Source organism: Schistocerca serialis, unplaced genomic scaffold (assembly GCF_023864345.2).
Source record: "Schistocerca serialis cubense isolate TAMUIC-IGC-003099 unplaced genomic scaffold, iqSchSeri2.2 HiC_scaffold_1236, whole genome shotgun sequence".
In the NCBI taxonomy this organism is placed as follows: domain Eukaryota; kingdom Metazoa; phylum Arthropoda; class Insecta; order Orthoptera; family Acrididae; genus Schistocerca; species Schistocerca serialis.
The window spans coordinates 1-7,500 of NW_026047443.1; the positions used below are offsets into that span (position 1 = coordinate 1).

At 52.6% G+C, this 7,500-nt stretch overlaps 2 non-coding genes across 2 annotated transcripts; both read right to left on the reverse strand.

Moving 5' to 3' along the window:
* Positions 1 to 447: 447 nt before the first annotated feature.
* On the reverse strand, positions 448 to 602 carry LOC126436424 (5.8S ribosomal RNA). Its single transcript, XR_007580656.1, has one exon. It is a non-coding gene; the product is annotated as a 5.8S ribosomal RNA (ribosomal RNA).
* Positions 603 to 955: 353 nt separating this feature from the next.
* Positions 956 to 2,862, reverse strand: LOC126436470 (small subunit ribosomal RNA). The gene has a single exon (XR_007580692.1). It is a non-coding gene; the product is annotated as a small subunit ribosomal RNA (ribosomal RNA).
* Positions 2,863 to 7,500: the final 4,638 nt, after the last annotated feature.

Genomic DNA, 7,500 nt, shown 5'->3' on the forward strand with positions numbered 1-7,500 from the left:
ACGCTCGCACCGGCCGCTACGGGCCTGGCACCCTCTACGGGCCGTGGCCTCATTCAAGTTGGACTTGGGCTCGGCGCGAGGCGTCGGGGTAGTGGACCCTCCCAAACACCACATGCCACGACAGGCGGCAGCCTGCGGGGTTCGGTGCTGGACTCTTCCCTGTTCGCTCGCCGCTACTGGGGGAATCCTTGTTAGTTTCTTTTCCTCCGCTTAGTAATATGCTTAAATTCAGCGGGTAGTCTCGCCTGCTCTGAGGTCGTTGTACGAGGTGTCGCACGCCACACCGCCAGCCGGCTGTGCACGCTACCGAGTAAGTACCGGTATGCGAACCGCCAGGCGACGGGCGCGCATCGCACGTTTAAGGAGACGCGGCCGGCCCCACAGGCGGCCACGACACTCCCAGGTCTGCGAAGCGGGGCAAACGCCGCGCGCTTCAGTATACGTAGCCGACCCTCAGCCAGACGTGGCCCGGGAACGGAATCCATGGACCGCAATGTGCGTTCGAAACGTCGATGTTCATGTGTCCTGCAGTTCACATGTCGACGCGCAATTTGCTGCGTTCTTCATCGACCCACGAGCCGAGTGATCCACCGTCCTGGGTGATCTTTTCATAGTTTCCACCATCTCTTTCGAGACAGTTGCATAGGCGGGACTGAGGCGTGTGGCGGCCCTGTTCCAGCGTTCAGTGTCCAACGGCCTCACGGCCGATGGGCGTCGTACGGCTCCACACCGGAGCGGACAGGCAGTCGGGCGAAAGTCATTCAAAACCGGCGCCAGGCGCCAGGTGCCGCAGGCCAGCCGCTCCAGCGCTTCAGCGCTCGTACCACACAACATTGCCTTTAGTTTTGAGACGAACGCGTGGTTCCGCACGCGGCGCACGGCTACTGCGAGCCGTACAGGTAGCTGCGTGTTGCGCGACACGACACGCACATCGAAAGACATGCAGTCTAGTCGGTAATGATCCTTCCGCAGGTTCACCTACGGAAACCTTGTTACGACTTTTACTTCCTCTAAATGATCAAGTTTGGTCATCTTTCCGGTAGCATCGGCAACGACAGAGTCAATGCCGCGTACCAGTCCGAAGACCTCACTAAATCATTCAATCGGTAGTAGCGACGGGCGGTGTGTACAAAGGGCAGGGACGTAATCAACGCGAGCTTATGACTCGCGCTTACTGGGAATTCCTCGTTCATGGGGAACAATTGCAAGCCCCAATCCCTAGCACGAAGGAGGTTCAGCGGGTTACCCCGACCTTTCGGCCTAGGAAGACACGCTGATTCCTTCAGTGTAGCGCGCGTGCGGCCCAGAACATCTAAGGGCATCACAGACCTGTTATTGCTCAATCTCGTGCGGCTAGAAGCCGCCTGTCCCTCTAAGAAGAAAAGTAATCGCTGACAGCACGAAGGATGTCACGCGACTAGTTAGCAGGCTAGAGTCTCGTTCGTTATCGGAATTAACCAGACAAATCGCTCCACCAACTAAGAACGGCCATGCACCACCACCCACCGAATCAAGAAAGAGCTATCAATCTGTCAATCCTTCCGGTGTCCGGGCCTGGTGAGGTTTCCCGTGTTGAGTCAAATTAAGCCGCAGGCTCCACTCCTGGTGGTGCCCTTCCGTCAATTCCTTTAAGTTTCAGCTTTGCAACCATACTTCCCCGGAACCCAAAAGCTTTGGTTTCCCGGAGGCTGCCCGCCGAGTCATCGGAGGAACTGCGGCGGATCGCTGGCTGGCATCGTTTATGGTTAGAACTAGGGCGGTATCTGATCGCCTTCGAACCTCTAACTTTCGTTCTTGATTAATGAAAACATACTTGGCAAATGCTTTCGCTTCTGTTCGTCTTGCGACGATCCAAGAATTTCACCTCTAACGTCGCAATACGAATGCCCCCGCCTGTCCCTATTAATCATTACCTCGGGTTCCGAAAACCAACAAAATAGAACCGAGGTCCTATTCCATTATTCCATGCACACAGTATTCAGGCGGGCTTGCCTGCTTTAAGCACTCTAATTTGTTCAAAGTAAACGTGCCGGCCCACCGAGACACTCAATAAAGAGCACCCTGGTAGGATTTCAACGGGGTCCGCCTCGGGACGCACGAGCACGCACGAGGCGGTCGCACGCCTTCGGCTCGCCCCACCGGCAGGACGTCCCACGATACATGCCAGTTAAACACCGACGGGCGGTGAACCAACAGCGTGGGACACAAATCCAACTACGAGCTTTTTAACCGCAACAACTTTAATATACGCTATTGGAGCTGGAATTACCGCGGCTGCTGGCACCAGACTTGCCCTCCAATAGATACTCGTTAAAGGATTTAAAGTGTACTCATTCCGATTACGGGGCCTCGGATGAGTCCCGTATCGTTATTTTTCGTCACTACCTCCCCGTGCCGGGAGTGGGTAATTTGCGCGCCTGCTGCCTTCCTTGGATGTGGTAGCCGTTTCTCAGGCTCCCTCTCCGGAATCGAACCCTGATTCCCCGTTACCCGTTACAACCATGGTAGGCGCAGAACCTACCATCGACAGTTGATAAGGCAGACATTTGAAAGATGCGTCGCCGGTACGAGGACCGTGCGATCAGCCCAAAGTTATTCAGAGTCACCAAGGCAAACGGACCGGACGAGCCGACCGATTGGTTTTGATCTAATAAAAGCGTCCCTTCCATCTCTGGTCGGGACTCTGTTTGCATGTATTAGCTCTAGAATTACCACAGTTATCCAAGTAACGTGGGTACGATCTAAGGAACCATAACTGATTTAATGAGCATTCGCGGTTTCACCTTAATGCGGCTTGTACTGAGACATGCATGGCTTAATCTTTGAGACAAGCATATGACTACTGGCAGGATCAACCAGGGAGCTGCGTCAACTAGAGCTGAGCAGCCGGCCGCCCGGGAGTGTGTCCCGGGGGGCCCGCGCGAACACGCAAGCGTCCGCTCAATTATTCTGCAAACAGGAGGAGGCTGAGCTCCCCTGCACAACACACCTCGAAACCCTCTCAGGTCCCGGCGGCGCGCAGCGCCGTCCTAAGTACTTGGTCGGGTTCGAGAGAGGCGCAATCGCCCGGAGTTAGGCGAGTAGACGCTTTAGGTGCGACCACCCGTGCTCCCAACTGAGCTTGCCGCTGCCGACAGAGGCCCGGGAGCGTGCTGTCGTGGCATTGCCGGCGGGAGACAACACGCGCCACCTACGGTGACCGGCAGCTCCAACGCCAGCGCCACAGAAGGACAAAAGCCCCACTTGGGTGCCGAAGCGAACTCTCCCAGCACAGCGCACGCGCCAACACGTCCGCACAGCTGCGATACAAACCACCTGCGAGAACCGCTGGGGCGACCGAGCAGCAGACGGGCGTCGCGGCGCCGAGCGCCGGGCGGCGGCGCATCCTCAGCGCACACAGTCCTCAATCGGACCAGCACACTGCAGATGGCCACCGCGCTTCGCACCGGGCCCGCGAGGACCTACTTTGGCCGCAAGGCGCCGCGAGCAGGGGGCCCCGGCGCGCAGCTGCGCCGCCTGCCGCGTCCGTCGGCCGGCGCGCCTGCCACTGGCCGCCCCCACCAGCCGGCTGTAGCGCGTGCGCCCACGCACCGCGCTGCCAGCACGCCGGGCGGCCCCCCCTCACCGGCCGGGGACAGTCTCACCCACAGCCACCGCCGCGTATCGCCTCACACCCAGATCCCCTTTCACGTTCGTGGGCATGGTGGGTATCCCTGAAACAACCAGTTAATAGCTCGACCGATCGTCGCCAACACTGATTCACCTCTAGCGAGAACAACCGCACCACAACGGGTTACCTGTTGTTCATTTGCGTAACGTCACCAGCAAACGTAGACGTCCATCGCCATTTGCAACGAGTATTGCATGCCTGTGTCAGGTGTCACAACACACTACGTCTGCCCACATAGACGCAACAACATGTGCACGCCTCGAGAACACGTGGAAGGTAGCCCCCGTACGTATGCGGTGTCCATTGCGCGAACGACTGTCAGCCGGCCTCTGCAGGATGTCGCAGATGTGGAACGCGGTGCAACATGCTATCACGGTGTGTGAGAAGAGACGACTACGTCCGAATACACGCTCCACTACATCAACAGACTGCTCATGCTGATCGCCATCGAGGGCGTCCGTTCCTCCCACACGTCTGAATGGCGTACCACACTGCAATCCAGCTCTTATAGGGAGACGACACGTAGCTGCGTGCACAATATTTGGACTGTATGGTCTGCCGTTGCTAGGCGCAGTCGTCGTACGGTCACACATGTGCCACGATGTATCATTCAGTACATACGGACCAATGTGCAGTACAGTTTGTGGGTTTTGCGTACATCGGCGGACAGGTGACAGGCCGTACCACAACGTAGGCTGAGTACGTCGGCATGCGAAGGGCATTGAACATGCAAACTTCTCAACGACCAGCTTGCGAAGGCAGGGGGGAAGGGGGGGGGGGCATGTACGTCCTGCTGCTATCCACATTACAGTGTATAGCAGGAGCATGTGGAAAGTCAGCAACACCTGCAAGGTGTTTAACATGACGCGATACACAGGGGACCGGGCAGTGCGAATAGCGAACTATATTGCGAGGGTTGCGGTTAGGCAACACTACACTAATTTAACGAGTTGCATAACAATTACAGAGCAGGTTAAGGCGCAATATAGGTTAGGTTAAGGCACAACATGGGTTACGTTAAAGCACAACATGGGTTACGTTAAAGCACAACATGGGTTACGTTAAAGCACAACATGGGTTACGTTAAAGCACAATTTAGGTTACGTTAAAGCACAATTTAGGTTACGTTAAAGCACAATTTAGGTTACGTTAAAGCACAATTTAGGTTACGTTAAAGCACAATTTAGGTTACGTTGAAGCACAATTTAGGTTACGTTGAAGCACAATTTAGGTTACGTTGAAGCACAATTTAGGTTACGTTGAAGCACAAATTAGGTTACGTTGAGGCACAAATTAGGTTACGTTGAGGCACAAATTAGGTTACGTTGAGGCACAAATTAGGTTACGTTGAGGCACAAATTAGGTTACGTTGAGGCACAAATTAGGTTAGGTTGAGGCACAATATGGGTTAGGTTGAGGCACAAATTGGGTTAGGTTGAGGCACAATATGGGTTAGGTTGAGGCACAATATGGGTTAGGTTGAGGCACAATATGGGTTAGGTTGAGGCACAAATTGGGTTAGGTTGAGGCACAATATGGGTTAGGTTAAGGCACAATATGGGTTAGGTTAAGGCACAATATGGGTTAGGTTAAGGTACAATATGGGTTAGGTTAAGGTACAATATGGGTTAGGTTAAGGTACAATATGGGTTAGGTTAAGGTACAATATGGGTTAGGTTAAGGCACAACATGGGTTAGGTTAAGGCACAACATGGGTTAGGTTAAGGCACAACATGGGTTAGGTTAAGGCACAACATGGGTTAGGTTAAGGCACAATATGGGTTAGGTTAAGGCACAATATGGGTTAGGTTAAGGCACAACATGGGTTAGGTTAAGGCACAATATGGGTTAGGTTAAGGCACAACATGGGTTAGGTTAAGGCACAACATGGGTTAGGTTAAGGTACAATATGGGTTAGGTTAAGGTACAATATGGGTTAGGTTAAGGTACAATATGGGTTAGGTTAAGGTACAATATGGGTTAGGTTAAGGTACAATATGGGTTAGGTTAAGGTACAATATGGGTTAGGTTAAGGTACAATATGGGTTAGGTTAAGGTACAATATGGGTTAGGTTAAGGTACAATATGGGTTAGGTTAAGGTACAATATGGGTTAGGTTAAGGCACAACATGGGTTAGGTTAAGGCACAACATGGGTTAGGTTAAGGCACAACATGGGTTAGGTTAAGGCACAACATGGGTTAGGTTAAGGCACAACATGGGTTAGGTTAAGGCACAACATGGGTTAGGTTAAGGCACAACATGGGTTAGGTTAAGGCACAACATGGGTTAGGTTAAGGCACAACATGGGTTAGGTTAAGGCACAACATGGGTTAGGTTAAGGTACAATATGGGTTAGGTTAAGGCACAACATGGGTTAGGTTAAGGCACAACATGGGTTAGGTTAAGGCACAACATGGGTTAGGTTAAGGCACAACATGGGTTAGGTTAAGGCACAACATGGGTTAGGTTAAGGCACAACATAGGTTAGGTTAAGGCACAACATAGGTTAGGTTAAGGCACAACATAGGTTAGGTTAAGGCACAACATACGTTAGGTTAAGGCACAACGTAGGTTAGGTTAAGGCACAACGTAGGTTAGGTTAAGGCGCAATGTAGGTTAGGTTAAGGTACGATATAGCTGAGGTTAAGGTACAATATCGCTTAGGTTAAGGTACACATTGTTGTAGGGAAAGGTGTATTGGGGGGGGGGGGGCGGCAGGTTCGTTGATAGTGATTATCGTAAGTGCATGCCTGCGGGATCATCCGATTTGTCACGTCAGGATGCACTTGTGGCTCATGACAGGCGGCGCTCCGATTCCAAGGTTATGGCAGATGTGTGTCTTTCATTCCTGCCATTGTTTGTGTACTGTGACAGGAGGCAGTATTGTGATGTTGGGTGCACCCCTGTGTAGGACATGTGTGGGTGTTCGTGGCTTAACTGAGCAATGGCGGATGTCGGAAGGGTGGGATATTCTGTTTTCTGGGTGGACCTCCCGGTCTGGTTATGATAGTGTGGATTGTGTAATGTGGCGGAGAGGATGCACCGGATGTTCTTCCATGCTGGTGGTTAGATATTGTGTGTGTGCCTGTTAGAGGCAGAGAGTAGTGTGTGATAGTGTCTGGCTGACGTGTGGTTCTCATTGTGTGCAGAGTCTTTCAGCATGTATAGGGACGGTTGTATATATTATCTGTATTCTGATGGCTCTGCATTTATTACTAATCAGTGCCGTGTATACGGTTACTCTGGTTCCAGTCGAAACTGTTCTATCTCTGTACATTAGTGACACTGCGGCTCCACTATGTTGCTGCCCCTGTCGGCCGTTTCCCCCAGTGTATGGCTAGTGATTATCAGCAATCAGTCTATTAGTCAATACCGGTAGTGTGACGACTTCAAATGTCCGGGATGGGGGAAGCTAAACCCTTCCCGTGGGTCAGGGCCTAGAAAGACTCTTCCCACGCAGGAGGCTCGGACTGTCGTTACTCTTCCGAGAAATATATTTGCCCAGCGTTTTTTGCGACTGCGAGTGCAACGCCAGGAGGCTCCGACTGTCGTTACTGTTCCGAGATATATATTTGCCCAACGTTTTTTGCGACTGCGAGTGCAACGCCCACGGGTACCGACATGGATGGGGCGCTTCCTAGCTGATCGCTCGGCATGGGAATCAGTACAGTGAGCAATGCGATCGCGTCTGTAGCTTGTACGTGGTACAGCTCGCAGCTCATGTATAGGGACAGCGGGAATGTCGCATATTGGACATAACTCTTCATGAAACGCAAGTTATAGGTGTGGATTGCACATTACGAGTGCGGGAAACTTCCGCCGTTCATC